The sequence below is a fragment of the Pinus tabuliformis genome, chromosome 2_2 (assembly GCF_031772625.1).
Source record: "Pinus tabuliformis cultivar Carrire ecotype Pingquan chromosome 2_2, CPIR1, whole genome shotgun sequence".
In the NCBI taxonomy this organism is placed as follows: domain Eukaryota; kingdom Viridiplantae; phylum Streptophyta; class Pinopsida; order Pinales; family Pinaceae; genus Pinus; species Pinus tabuliformis.
Genome location: NC_142300.1, coordinates 205,110,956 through 205,126,449, shown reverse-complemented (window position 1 = coordinate 205,126,449; position 15,494 = coordinate 205,110,956).

Here is a 15,494-nt window from a genome sequence, read left to right as displayed (position 1 = left end):
ATTACGACGGAATTCCACTAGCGCAGCCCCGCAACGGGCTGTACCTCAAGCGTTACTATGCTTGAATAGTAACCTGCATGCTTTTGTTGTATTTTGTTTTCGCTAAAGTATTTGTTCTGGTCGAGTGATCCACCTTTTTCATTTGTTGCAGATGTCGAACCTTCTGGAGACATGTGTTGGATATGCCGACGGAGCAAGTCGTAGTTCACGGAACCTATCCTCCGCAGCCTGGGCCATTTTTGATCCAAGCGGCGAGTTAGTAAGTTTCAGAGGTGTGTGTATTGGGCAATCAACGAATAACATCGCTGAGTATAGTGCGTTGATAGAACTACTCTCTGATGCCATCACACATGGCATACGCCGACTAATTGTCAGGCTAGACTCACAGCTCGTAATACTACAACTCAATGGTATATACTCCGTTCGCAATCCAGCTATTTATCGCATGTTCCTAAGGGTTAAGATCCTGGAAAGACGATTTGATTCAATTCAATATCAACACATTTCTAGAAACTTAAACACATTAACTGACTCATTAGCAAACTATGTGTTAGATAGACATTTGCAACATTTATAAAAAGGACACATCATCAATCATTGTACATATGGATCATATAACTCAAACAGAATAAAACTCGAAAATCAAAATATATATAAGCTGTTTATAGTTCGTACATAATGTTCTGTAACCAAGACAAAATTGGTCATATGACCTAAAACTCAAAAATATGCTAGGGGGCACCCTAGCCTAGTGGTGCTCATGATAGCACGTCACGGCCTATGCAATCATGCGCAAGAGACGAGTCCATCGTCTAGGCACACCAGTAGTGTGTCGCTGCAGCTGTAAAGGTAACTCATCAATCCTCACATCGGGAATGCCGAGAGTAAGGCTCTCAACCTACTCCTGCACAGGTATAAGGGTCTCAGTATCGTCAAGGTCGCGAATAATAGCTCTCCTAGCAGGCTCCACTGCCGGGGAAGCAACTGGTGGTCTCGGACAAACTGCTGGACGAACAGGACCGACATCTGCATGCACCCAAGAGTATGATTAAAAGTCTTGATAGAATAAAGCATAGCAACATTATGAACAAAAAAATAAACAGTGATATGGTCAAAGAGTTTACCAATAGCGCCCCACTGTTCGCCGTCCGGTAGCACCAAATCCGGATCACCTCGGAAATCCATACCCACATATGGATACTCAGAGAAGGCCATCTCCTGGCGCTTGAACCACCTGAAGAAGGCATGAAACTGGAAAAGAAAACCATGAAAAGAAAGAGCTAGGGTTTAGCTCCTACCTGGTCCAGACGGCGCTGAAAATCGTCCGCAAAATCTCCCGGAATCAGCTGGTGAAAATCAAGGAAGAAGAGGCACCTCCAGAGCTCCAACAAACCAAATGCAAGTGAAATGGTAAATGAGAGGTAAAAACACCTTTTAATGGCTTTTTACGTAGTTCAAAGTGAAATATTAGGGTTATAATCTCATTTTCATGCAAATATTATTCATTTCTAACAAAGTTTGTTGCAGCAATTGAGAATGCAGTACTATCCTTGAAAAGAGAAAAGCTAGTAATGGTAAAAAATCAAAATTTGACTATATAATCGAGCAGTTTTACCGCGGAATTTATGCTCATTAAAAAATAGAAAAGCGAAGATCCGAGCAGTTTTAGCACATAGTTCATGCTCGTTAAAAAATAAACATAAGATTGAGCAGTGTTTTGGCGCATTCAAGCTCTTTAAAAAATGAACCCAGTACCGGTAAATAACCATTTGTGATCGTAAAATTATTAGCCATAAAAAGCCTTGGTCGTGTTTTGCACCTGCCACCTCCATTCAATTTGGCCGATCGTTCACCTCCATATGATTGTTTAACCATTTTGAGGAACAGCTGCAAAGAGTGATTTCACCTAGCCATCCTTGTGACACTGCCGTGATTGGAAAATTCCAACCTGTACCTGGAATCTGCTGCTATCCCTGTTTATCACTCGTTCCTCAAAAGACGAGTCTTCTTTGAGCTCTTTTCATCTGACTCGTAAAATATGAAAATTTTGCCGAGTTTTGGCCTTCCAGCTCGTTAAAATGACTGGAAGAGCTATCCCTCCTCTAGATTTTAATCTTTTTGGACCTGAGGGATTATTGCATAAAAAGGTCGAGCGCTTGTTTTATTCGGCTCGTTAAAATTATCGAAAACTCATCCCTTCTGTATTGTTTAATACTTTTTCGGACTTAAGGTATTAGATGACGAAAAAGGAATTTTGGAGTTAACTTTTTGTACCTTTTCAGACTCTCTAAAAATGAAAAGGACCGAGTTTTCCTTGTCGTTAGACTCGTTAAAATGATTAAATAGCGACAAACTTGTCTTTAGACGAGAACGAGTTTCCCTATCGCTAGGCTCGTTAAAATATAGTGATGGGCTTGCCCGAAGGGCAGGTTATAGAACAAGCATATGTTATCCTCCTCAAGCTTGACAAAAATAAAGAGGTACTGGTCAGAAATGACTGGGGAAAAATTGGGAGAACCTCAAAGCTTTAATGGTAGCAAGTCGCTCTTGAACATGACACTTTTCCTCCGTATCACATCGGGTTGGGTTGTTTCATTCACCGGTCTCATCACCATGGTCCTCGCCAAACCATCCACATTTGGGGTAATGCTACCGATCCATCGCATCAGTGTCGTTATATGTTCAAGAGATGTTGTTCAGAAAGAGTCAACCGTGTCCCATCCACTGCCATACATTATCCTTCATCCACCCATGATCACCACCCTGAATCATATGTCACAGATTGTTTTCACCTCCACTAAAATCATTAGCTCCATTCCGTGTCACTGATGTGGGATTCATTAAGGCCCTCCTTTGATGGATCGCTTCTTGTCGACTTCAGCTCATTATCCGAGAAGTTGATCTAGGAACACCCCCCTCAGTACTTTGAAGCTTGCATGCCTCAATGGCAAGTTTCTCACTTCCGGCGACAGGTATACATCAATGACCTTCGATCAGAAGATTTTGCGTGGTGTTCGACGCCAAGTCCTTTATTCACACCACGTGAATTGTACTGCAGTACCTTGAGGGTCATTATCATTATCGGTGATTCCTCTCGCGCTTGTTAATGGTTTACATCATTGACCAGTAATCAAGCGATGTCTTTCCATGTTCGACTTCAGCGCAATTCTCACATGGATAGACTTGTACTTAGAGTGAAGATCGAATGAGTTTGAAGACCCCGGATCTAGTTTCATCCATCCGGGCTGCGATATATATTTGGGAAATATAAAGACATTTGACATGTACATCATTGCAGCAGATGATCATCCTATTCAAAGGATGATAATTTCAGCAGAGAATTATCAGTCTACCATCAGACGATCGTATGTTCTATGTACCAAAATGAATTTATAAAGCTGAGCATGGGAATGCCCGCCTCAGCTAGATCATGAAAGCAGAATGAAAAATAATGTATTGTATTGTATTTTATGACAGGTCACCTCTCAGCGATTGAATAAACTTCGGATCCTCCTGATAAAGCATTTCACCCGATAAACGACCTCATACTTTAGGGGGCAACTGTTATAGACATTTTTGTGCCTTACAGCATGAAGCATGAAATGTCAATAATCTAAGGGATCCAAAGTCCCTAAACATGTTTTTCCTACCCCTAGAGGAACAAGGTCAGCAAACCACAGCACTGAATATCAGTTCTCCACCTGAAAACACTCAAAAACAAGCTAATTCTGGATCATGTCAACTGCTCCACTGAGCATCTGCGCTGAATGTCAACTGCTCCACTGTGTACCTGCGCTGAATGTCAACTGCAAAGAAGGCTACCTACGCTGGGCGAGTTTGGCCAAGTGGCACAGTCATTCCTCAAGGTGTCAATGCCCAGGAAGCTTCCAAAATGACACTTGGATCAGAGAATTCGACTGGTGATGAGTAAGAGGGTCTAGATCTCCAAGTGGAAGCAAGAACCTCCAAGTGGACTCAAGAACTGAAGAATAACTGAAGTGGGAGAGGACACTAGTCAGCTTCATGCCAGCCTCAAGCTGACTCATCCTTTCTCCAAAACTCCTATATATAGAGCTCTCTCATGAGGTCTAAGGAGGCTGGGAATCTTGTGAATGTAAGGAAGTGCTGTTGGTTTGAGTATAGAACTATTGGGTGATTTGCTTGAAGGAGGTGAAGAGGAGATTTCTTTCTGCTGGGAGGTGATGCTGGATTGGGCCTTTTATGGTTGTATCACTTCCTGAACTTTACTTCTTCCATTAATAAGGCATTTGAGGTTCTTCTATATGCATGTGTCTCAATGGCATATTGATACTTGTATATTTGATTTATTCTAATCCTTGAATCAATTATGAATGTATGCTTCTTGTAGTTTACCTTTCTTGTTATTTTGCAGGGTCTTGGTGTAGCTGGGCCAGTGAAAGAGCAAGGAGCTGGGAGCAAGCAGCAAAGAGGGAAGATTGGATCAATCATTAGCGAAAGACATTGGTTAGTGGATCTCTTTCTCCCCTCTCTTACATCTCATAAAGTAATCTTGAATAGCTTTGCTTTGATTGTTGCTGAGGTACTATCACCCTTAGAGTGGGATAGAGTCAGTCCGTATTGGATACTTTTCCCAACAACACCACGCTACGAGCATAATCGACAGTAAGAGCCATGCGTAATCGAACGTCTTGCTGAGCTCCTCTGGTTCACAGTAGTTTGCTAAGAACTCGTCACAAATGTAGTCCAACCAATTGAATTGGACGCTTTCGGTGCACTCGGTTTCTAGCGCGACGACAAGTGCTAGCACCTGATTGAGTGACACTTCCTCATCACTTTCTTTGCTAAAATCTACGTAGCTACCTTTACAACAGGGTCATAGATGCTGGATATGACATATTCATGCAGCTTCTTCACCAGCTTAAACTTTTCTTTCATGGACTTCCCAAGGGCATGCTCACCACCTTTTCTGCCAAATATCATGGCTGGATTCTCTCCTATGTAAAGAAATCACGTCAGCCTATGGATCAACCTATCAGTGATCGGTATTGGCTCCTCCAGCCATAGACACCCATCATGCACCAAGCATAGCAGTTGCTTGATGACCAATATTGTAATCAGGGTGCAGTTGTGGTGCCGCACCTAAAGTAGGTTGAGAAACTCTACCTTCTCTACTTCTCTTAGCCACCTCTGCTGCTCCAATGTAATCATTCCAGTCTTTGTATCGAAGATGCGGCACATCATCTACTCGGTCACCAATTGTGGGAACTTATCGTGATCGGCCAAGTCCCAATCCTTAAGTTCTAGTAGCGGCACCAGCGGCAAACACGGTCCTTTGAAAATAATCTCATCGAGCAGCAAAGGGGTTTGCAAGGGGTTCTTTCTCTCATCAATGTCTTTCAGTACCTTGGTCTTGCCCTTTCATGGAGGGACATACTCAGGTAATCAAGTGATAGAGTCAGCACCCTAGGCTTCAACTTCCTTCACATCAACTCCCACATCCTCATCATCCATTGGGATGTCTTTGAGTCCTTCCTCCTCCGACTCTAAGTTGATGGCTTTGCCCTTCTCCTATGTAGTGGGATTTAGTGGGTTTCTTCTTGGCGATGTGTGCACCAGTTTTGTAGGATGCTTTCCCTCCTTATCCTTCGTGGTCTCCTTGGTTGGGGTGGGATTTGGTCTCAACATTCTTGGCAATTTAGGGACATTGGCTAATACCTTAGCAACCTCTGGAGCAGCTACTTCTACCTCCATCTCAACTTCTAGCACTGACTCCTCTATTTTGATATCTATATCTTTTGTGGCCACCGACATGATGTTCTGCAAGAACTCCTATGTCTCCTTTGGCAATGTCTCAAATACTTTACTAGCTATCAAACGTTCATAGTGCTCGCGATTCATATGTGCCTGAGAGCTCAACAAATCAATTCTCAAAATGCCAAGTGTCTTTCGCTAGACAACTAATTGTAATTTATAGGGCATTTTGAATTCAAATCTGACTGCTCCCCCCAAATTCGATTCATTAATTCCAGATTGGTGACAAATTTTCAAGGATTCGAGGCATAAATTTTGTTTTAAATGCCAGCCAGCCACTCCATTTGGCCACATTTCCACCATCACAACATGAACAATGACTTTAACGGTCACATTCTGGCCGACTTGTGTAACTTTTACCTAGGTAGCGCAGCTCCCTTTGCACTGCCGCGAACCCTGTGACACTTCCTTTGTTCACATAATCCTCCAATCACATAGATTCCCAACCCAAGAAGTGTAGTTTATAGTCTTGCGCCTCCTTTCATCTGCCTAGAGAAGTAAGACTATGCTACCTTCATGTAGTCACATGGTAGAATGCCGATGTATGGCTTCAATTGACTGCCATTCACCTTTCTTAGGAAGGGTTCTCCATTCAATTTGATCAACTGAATCGATTCTCCATTGGTAATCTCCTTAATGACATAGAGCCCTAACTAGTGCATTATGAACTTCCCTGGAAATTTATCAAACTTACTATCATATAACAAAACCAGGTCATTTACCTTAAATGTTCGCAGCTTAATGTACCGATCATGCCATGCTTTTTTGCGATGCTTTTGGACTTCTTGGTGAAATCCAGCTATAAATTTCTCTTCCTCAAGCTCAGCCAACTACGCGAGCCTCTCCTCCAAGGCTCTGTGATCCATCATACTTGCTATGTGCAAACTAGGTACAATGTATTCCATGGGCATCACTGCTTCAACACCAGGTACAAGCCTAAAGGGTGTTTGTCCAGTTAGATTCTTACATGTTGTTCGATAGACCCATAGTACAGTAGGTATGCATAGGTATAAATCACTTCGCTGAGCATTCAAAACCTTGGTGAGCACGTTCTCCAGAACTTTATTGAGTGCTTCCACCATCCCATTAGCCTGTGGCTGATAAGGCGTGCTCTTCTAGTGATATACCTGAAATTCCTCCATTAGCACGTTGATCGTCTCATTCAGAAATTGTGTACTACGATCACTCATCAAATTATTTGGACAACTAAATCGCGTCAGTACATACTCAAAGAGGAACATCTCAACAATCACACCTATGCAATACTTCACAGGTTGTGCCTCCACCCAATGAGTCAAATACTCTGTCGCGGTGATAATGTACCTCGCTCCCATCTTTCCTTGGGGCTGGATGGGTCCCACAAAATCTATCGCTCATTTCTCAAAGGGTTGTAATGTCATTTATGGATTCAGAGGCATCTCATCCCTTTGTGATGGCCTGCCAGTCATTTGACACACATCACACAGTTTGCAGTATGCTTTTGAATCCTGATGGAGGGTTGGCCACCACAAACCTACGCGTAGAATCTTCTGCGTGATCTCTTTTCCTGCATAATTTCCTCCCGCAACACCCCCATGAGCATCTGCGAGGATGCTGCTTCTTTCAAACTCCTGTACATATCATCATAATATCTCATTAGACCTCATTTTGTACAGATGCCCAACAATGACAAAAAAAATTGTCGCGCGTACCACTAACTCCTTCTGCTGGACTATGTATCCTTCTGGGGCAGTTCCTATAGTTAGGAAGTGTATGATATCCTCAAAATGACCATCCACGATGAACACTTCAAATAGCTACGCATAAGGTAATCCTTCTTCCAAATTAGTGGGCTCTTCCCCTGTTTCAATGCACAACAAATGGTTTGGTCCCACGTTCAGTCATCTAGGCTTCACAATAACTTCAAAATCATATTCCTGGAACAATAACAACCACTTGCAAATTCTCCCCCTCAACACAAGCTTATTGACCAGGTACTTCAGCGTGGAGTGATTTGTAGACATCTTAAAATGGCCTCCCAGCAAGTAGTGTCTAAACTTCTGGAGCACGTGTACCGTAGCTAACCCTTCGTACTCAGTGGTGGAATAGTTCTTCTCTACATTGGATAACCTTGTACTTGCAAATGTGATAGGATGGTCAAAGTCTCCTCCACCAGCCTGTGTCAGTACTTCTCCCAGCGCTATACATGATGCATGGACATGTACATGAAACTCCTTCTTCCAATTCAGGAAGACTAAGATCAGCATGGTGACCATATTTTCTTTCAATACATCCAAGCTCTTATTACAGTCCTTGTTCCAGCAAAATGTGACATCCTTCTTCAACAACTTCTCCATAGGTGCGGTGATCTGGGCATAGCCTTTGATAAAATTTCTATAATATCCCATATGTCCTAGGGTAGCATGCAACTGTTTCACACTCCTCGGTGCTTCCAAGTTTAGTATCACTGCGATCTTCGCAGGATCTACCATCAGTCCCGGTCTACAAACCACATGACCTGGCAAGGTCCCAAAAGGAACACAAAATAGGAACTTCTTCAGATTGAGTGCTATCTGATATCTTCAACAAGTATCTAGCATCAAGCGCAAACTTTCCACATGGCATTTCACTAGCCCAAACACAATCTAGTCATCAAAGTATACTTCTAGGAACTTATGAATAAATTCCTTGAATGTAATAATGACTACGCGCAAGAAAATTGCAAGTGCATTCTTTAATCCAAACGGCATTACAGTGTACTAAAAACACCCCTACTCAGTCGAAAAGGTCATCATGCTCCTATCCTCTAGCATGATTTTGATCTAATGGTACCCAGAGAGCCCATCAGTGAAGGAATATGCTTCCTGGCCACCTACATTATCCAACACTTCATCTATGAATGGAGTCGAGAAAGGATCATGTACACAAGTGTCATTCAATTTTCTGAGATCCACACATATCCTTATTTAATCCTTTTTCTTCTTCTCCTATACCACAATTGGGCTTACCTAGTCAGATTCTTCAACAGGCTCAATGATGCCTGCCGTGAGCATCTTGTCTAGCTCTAAGCAGACCTTCTCCATATACTCCAGATTGAGACGGTAAGGTCTTTGCTTAACCAGCTTTGCATCAGGCTTCAATGTGATCTTCATAACACCTAGGTCTCCTATTATCCCTTTTAGATCTGTAAAATTGGTAGGGAATAAATATTGGTATTCATAGAGGAATTCAGTGACCTTATCCACTGCCACATCATCCTAGTAATATCTAATCTTCGTGAATTTGGGCTCTACCTCCAAACCAATGTTTACCTATTTTTCTTTCAGCGACGCAATTATATCATGATTCTCAATATGTGATCCTTTAACCTTGCAGTGACCTTCTTTTTCAGGGATGTTAATCTTTCGCAGATCCTCATCCTCTTCTTCAATGGTTACATTATAGCATTTCAGAGCATGACTCAGCTAAGTATCCCAATTAGGATGAATCACGTCAAAAGGATCCTACAGTATCCTAAATATTTTTTCTTTTACCTCTTGTACCACCTCATCAATATAGTCAAACCCGTCTTCGCAGTTGAATGTCATTACAAATCCCTTGCGCAAAATATCCCATTCATCTATACCATGGCAGAGATCTATTTCTATGTACCAGTCCATCGGGACAACATCTAGGGTGTGACAAAATAAGTGTGCCCATTCAGGTTGGGGCTTCTCTCCATAAGCCTGAGCCAATTTAGCCAACTGTGCATGTGGATAATCTTTCCCATCATATTCTTTTTGTTATTCACACCTTCAGCTTCCCAAAGTGTGTTCTCATCATCCTCCTACATTCACGCCAATCATCCAAGCTTCCCTTGTGCGTACCCCACCATCTTGCAGGCATAGCGCACAGTGCCTAGTCCAATGCCTGGAAGCATTGTTTTCTTGGTACCTCCCCTTCAAATGCATCAAAAACGATATCTACATCATTTAGGCCATCATAAGTGGGCAGATTTCTTACCTCAACGACACACAGCAGAGTGACTGGGTCATAATCTTACAACTTAGTGTAGTTACTTCATGTAGCCGATTCTATCAGAGCTATAATTCTTAATTAGATTCCGAGGTGCAGGAACTCACGTGATCCCATGTAATTTGTCCATCCATTGTTAGATTCACTCAATCTTGGTTTCACATTGTTATCTTATGGATACAGTCCATATCGTCATCGCTCTCATAATCGTGGACTGGCTCAGTAAAGTGTAATCCTTCATCGGGCTCTAGGGGCACTATTACATGAAGCGATTTATTATCAAATATCATCTTTCACTTCTTTAGGTTGATTACCCCACTCATATCAGTAGCCTGATCATTGCCAAGGACTTGAGGGTAGTGGTTGTTGTCATCCACATTTCTATTACCTCAAAGTTAGTCAGCGCACTTGCATCTTCAATATCTACAGTCACCACTTGTAGCCACCCCACGGGGATTATCTTCTACTGGTTCACCATCCTTATCTGAATCAGATACCACTATAGCATGGGTTTCCCCATCTGTTCCCAAGTCTACCTTGGTAGGACGTTTGTGTCTGACCCTAGGTCCAAAATAACCTAATCCATTTCATACTCTCCTATCTACGCGGTCATGCTCATTTCTCGTCATGTCCTTGTTTTATGCTTACCAATCTTTGATACCATCCGCGGCTCACCTAGAGTGTTTGCAGTGCATCTATTTATGAGCTCCTATAACCCCTTCATAGTCTTACTCTCACGTAGTAACATCATGCAGGTCTCTAGGAAGGTTGTAAGCATAGAAGGGTCCATCTCCTGATTAGGTTTATCCTTGTTCCCTGAGGTGGAGGCCTCAACGAAGATCTTCTTTTCTTCCATGAATGTTTCACGTACGTGCTCCAAATCAAACTCAACCTCCTTCACTAGAGCCTTGCGAACCCATGTGCTGTCTTTGGGTTGTTTCCCCTTATCATCTCCTAGTTCAATTCCACTTCGGAGCAACATATTTATGTTCGAATACTCTTCGCATGGCTCAATCTCATCATTTGTAGGTTGTAAGTCATCTGAGGTGGTACCACCCCTTTGTCACGTATCCTTTCTATTAGCATAAGACAGTCTTCCATTTCATCATCAAGCAGAGTGCAATATTTGCACGACGGATGTGTTGGGTTAGTGAAATCGTGGGCATAGTGTCCCAGTCCTCCGCAATTGTAGCAGATCATCTATCACTTACCTCTTCCATGTCCTCCTCTACCTCAGCCTCATCTACACCCATGAAAGCCTGTTCGTGCCATCCCTGCGCTCTGGTTAGGGGGGCGTTTTCTTGCCTATACCCTATAGGCAAGTGTTCTATTCATCATCAATTCATAGCTTCTGCAGTTGCACTCATCATTCCCTATATACCTACAAAAGTTGCAAAACAATTTTTGCAGTGTTTATACAAACTTCTGTAGCAAATGACAGTTATCCATGGCATGTTTTCCTTCTACCTGACATATAGCATAACACAATGTAGGCCTCGCGCTTAGTCTTGCCTGAGCTTCCGGCCTCAAAGGCATCGGTCCTCCTCCTACAATATAGTTCGCAAAGACCGAGCAATGGTATTTGTCATGCCCCTAACCCTTCCATTTCAGGAACCATACCTCTTTGTGCACCTCTAGTTGAACCATTATGTCCTGCTTCAAACTTTGCAACTCAAGGGAAAGATTCTTCAACTATTCATGGATCTGTTGAACCCCCAGATCGGGATCTTGCATCGGTGTTTCATGCAGTCTCATTGCAATTTCCAAGGCCTCTGCCTGAGTCATTATCTTTTGTTGTGACAGTGCAACCCTTAGGTGTGGTAGGAGCGAAGCCAAAAACCACTTGTGATGCTAATTGTTTGTTAAGTTCATCTTAGCTTTACAGATTTTACACTTCAACCTTTGATCTAATTCCCAAGGTGTCTCGGTTGGTTGCATTGGGATTTCCTTGAAACCCACAATCGACTGGGCTTCAGATTTAGGCCTACTGAATTCTTTGTTCAGCGTCATCTATATGTCTGCCACTCCAGCATTTGGGTTATTATTAGAGTACTTGATATACCGGGTTAGCATGCGATCCTACACAACACTAACCAGTGTCACCTTCTTCATGTGATCATTTGTAATGCCCTGAGCTTCTCATATAGCTTTCACCAAGAACCAAAACTGGTCTGGGTCCTCATTTTCCAAACCTTTGAACAAAGGCAGCTTCACTGAATTTTCCATACTGAACTGCGGTGGAGGTGGAGGTGGTACGGTTGAAGTCACAGGCAATGCTAGTGAATTTGGAGGTGGTGTGGGTGGAGGTGGCAGTCGCGGGAATCCTTGTCTTATTAATTAGATAACACTTTGTGGAGAAGCCTGCGCTATTCCCTCTTCGTCACCTCGCGGAGGTGAAACCAATGGACTATATTTAGGACCCTTTATTCCTTCGTTCCTGTAAGTTTTTCCTCTTCGCATAGCTCCAAACATTAAGGTAGTTGCATAACCCATTTTTCGCACAATAAAAATTTAATCAAGGTGTTCCAATATTTCACGTACTTACCTTACGGACCTTTGAAAAAGTGTCGCTTCGCCTCATTGTAGCTGACTAAGATGTCAACCATGAATTCAGTCACAAATCCTCTTATGACACGATCGAGTTAATGATCGACAATGTGGGCAATCTTATCCTTAGATGCTTCCAAATTTTGTTCTAGCTCTGGGGTCCAATGAATAGGAAGTTTCCACCTTCCTTAGCTATCTGTTAGCTTCGCAATCCACTTGTATAACTCAACTAGAAAGGCATGGAAAAGATCTCATGGATCTCTATATATAGGTACTTGTCCATCCACTGTTCCTTTTTCAGTCATGGACTTTTGTTCTCCTTTGCCACGAATTCGTGGATCTTCCTATCCAACCAGTCCCTGATCTCTTTCGTAGTTGGATTCTAGTGATACAACATCACACATATCTTATGCAATTCTAGTCCCACAACAGAACCATTTGTTCACTTGTTGGGGCCTAACCCAGGTTCAACGTTAGTTAGCCAAATAAATCCCTACACTACTAGCCCTTTCGGCATCAGCCCACGGAGCACGGATTGAAGTCTCACCGGAAGCAGTATGGGGGGATGCTAGAACCAAGTTTCTGCACTGTGAGATGGTCGTGATGTTGGTTTATTCCTTTTATTCCTACTTTTGTGTAGGTAACTTAGTTCTAGGGCTTTCCAAACTAGCCCTTTATTCCACCTTTAGTACCTTTGTGAAAAGGTATGATTGACCTTCGCGCAGCCCTAACCTACAGCTTAGGTACTTTCGCGCTACTAGGGAAACATACCATACAGATTCCCAAACTAGTCTAACTGTCTTATTTATCTTATTAAACAATCATAGTTAGCACTGCGTAAACAGATGTTCTTACTTGGCATTCACTTAACCAATGTAATTACATACATTCGCGCATCATCTAAGCATTATAAATGGAATACATAATAGGTCAAGATGCATCAATAGGAAACAAAGACACAGAATTAGTACAATGCTTCTCTTTATTGATATCTTCAGATAAGTACAAACTCTATCCGCCCTGCGCACATAGCTGCAAGGTTCCATGCACTCAGCTACAGACTTCCACCCTAGGCCTCTGTGCAATGAGTTGCAGATCCTACTACCTATGCTACGACTTGAAACTTAGATTTCTTAATTCAAAGATATGACTATTTGACTACTATTGCTACTTATAGCTTACTTACATAGCTCTTTTTATACAATCCCATGGTCCGTGGACCATGGATAGATCTTTTATAGCCAACTTTACTTTACAAAAATAAGGGTGGACAACACTTTATGACTCATGACACCTTTAGGCTCCATGACCATAAAATGTGGAGACTTTACAAGTTTATTACAAAATTCGACCCAAAACATGGGCTTTTATCCCCAAAACTTTCCTTGGGGGATCCCGTTTGCAACAATTATCAAGCTTCATTACCTCAGTTTGATGTAATTGGACCAATTACAGCCCAACAACATATTGACAAAATCACTCACATGTGTGAACTACAAGAGTGGGATCATGATTATGTACAAATGAGGATTTTTTCACAAATCCTAGCTGGACTAGTAAAGAAGTGGTTTAAAGGCTTACAAGCTAATTCTATAGCAGATTTAGCCCAATTTCATAGTATTTTCCTAACTAGATGGAAAATTTAGAAAACCCCCACCAAATCTGGTTAAAATATCAAGACATCAAAAGAGCCCTGAGGGAATCAGTCTAGGACTACTGTGATAGGTTTAGCAAAGTTTACAATTTTATACTTGATGATATTCGACCTCCACCTAGTCTAGCCATGATGAAATTCCCTGAAGGTTTTGACCCTAAAATGGCCTATCAATTAACGGAAAGGGAACCTGAAACTCTTGAACATGCATAAAAATTTTGTAAGCGTTGAAGCAAATATGTTGGCTAAAAAATCCAGACTAAAAATTGAATTTAGGGTGACCATTAGAGAAGAGACATCATCATGATTAGACACAAAATTGGATATGATAGTCAAAAGCTTAGAAAAATGGTCGACAAAATGAGTATAACTGATAGAATCTCACCTAGAGAAACTACAGGAGGCTCCCAAGTTAGAACCCAAACATTCATAAAAACCAACCTCAGATCCTTCAAACAAAAAAAGGGCTCTAGATCAATAGGTTACTCCACCATTTCAAGAAAATTTTCTTGTAGAAGAAACTGAATTAGAAGACTCCCAAGAAAACCAAATTAACTATTTGGTGAGGATCAAACAATCGATGTTTTCTTAACAAAAGAAGACCAAGACTTGTCTCTTTCAATGCAGTAAACTAAAATCCGAAATGAATCAAAGGATTATAAACAGGGTTTCCAAAATGTAATCATGGAATTCCATAAGCAGTATAACCTTACAAGTAAAAAACTTGCTAATTATGCTAGAAAAAAAACCTATTGATTCTAATACTGAAAACCCTGTTTCTGTTGTTGCCAAAAAACCTGTTGATTTTGGTACGAAGAAGAATCAAACTAACACTTCTTCTACAATCTAGCCAAATGATAATCCACAAAAAGACATTGTCAAGAAGCTAGATGTTGTAAACTTGGATAAAACACAAACAATGTTTACAATAGGGAATGAACTATCCAAACTGAATATTCCTTTTCGCCTAACAGAAATCATAAACAAGAATATGTACAGATCTCAAGTCATGAAATCTTTGAAATTGGGGGAAGTTTTATATACAATCAATCTAACTAATGATAGACCCAAATTACCATTTGGACAAGAGGTTAAAGGAAAATCTCACGATGGAAATGTTCCCCCATTTTACATAAGCATTAACATTCATGATAAAATCCTACACAATGTATTGCTAGACTTAGGTGCATCACACAACCTTATGCCCAGTGAAATTATGGAAAAAATATGGCTACATATCACTAGACCCAATAAAGACTTATACTCCTTTGATTAAAGTAAGGTCAAAGGATTGGATCTAATTAAGGATTTTGTATCACTTTGGTCCAGATCCCAACTAAGAGTGTGTTAATGGATATTGTTGTAGCTGGTATACCTCTGAAATATGGCATGTTACTATCCCATTTATGGGGAGAAAATTTACAAGGAACACTACAAATAGACATGACCTATCCAACCATCCATTTATTTGGAGAGCCTAGGAGGTTATACAGAGAAACACTAATGA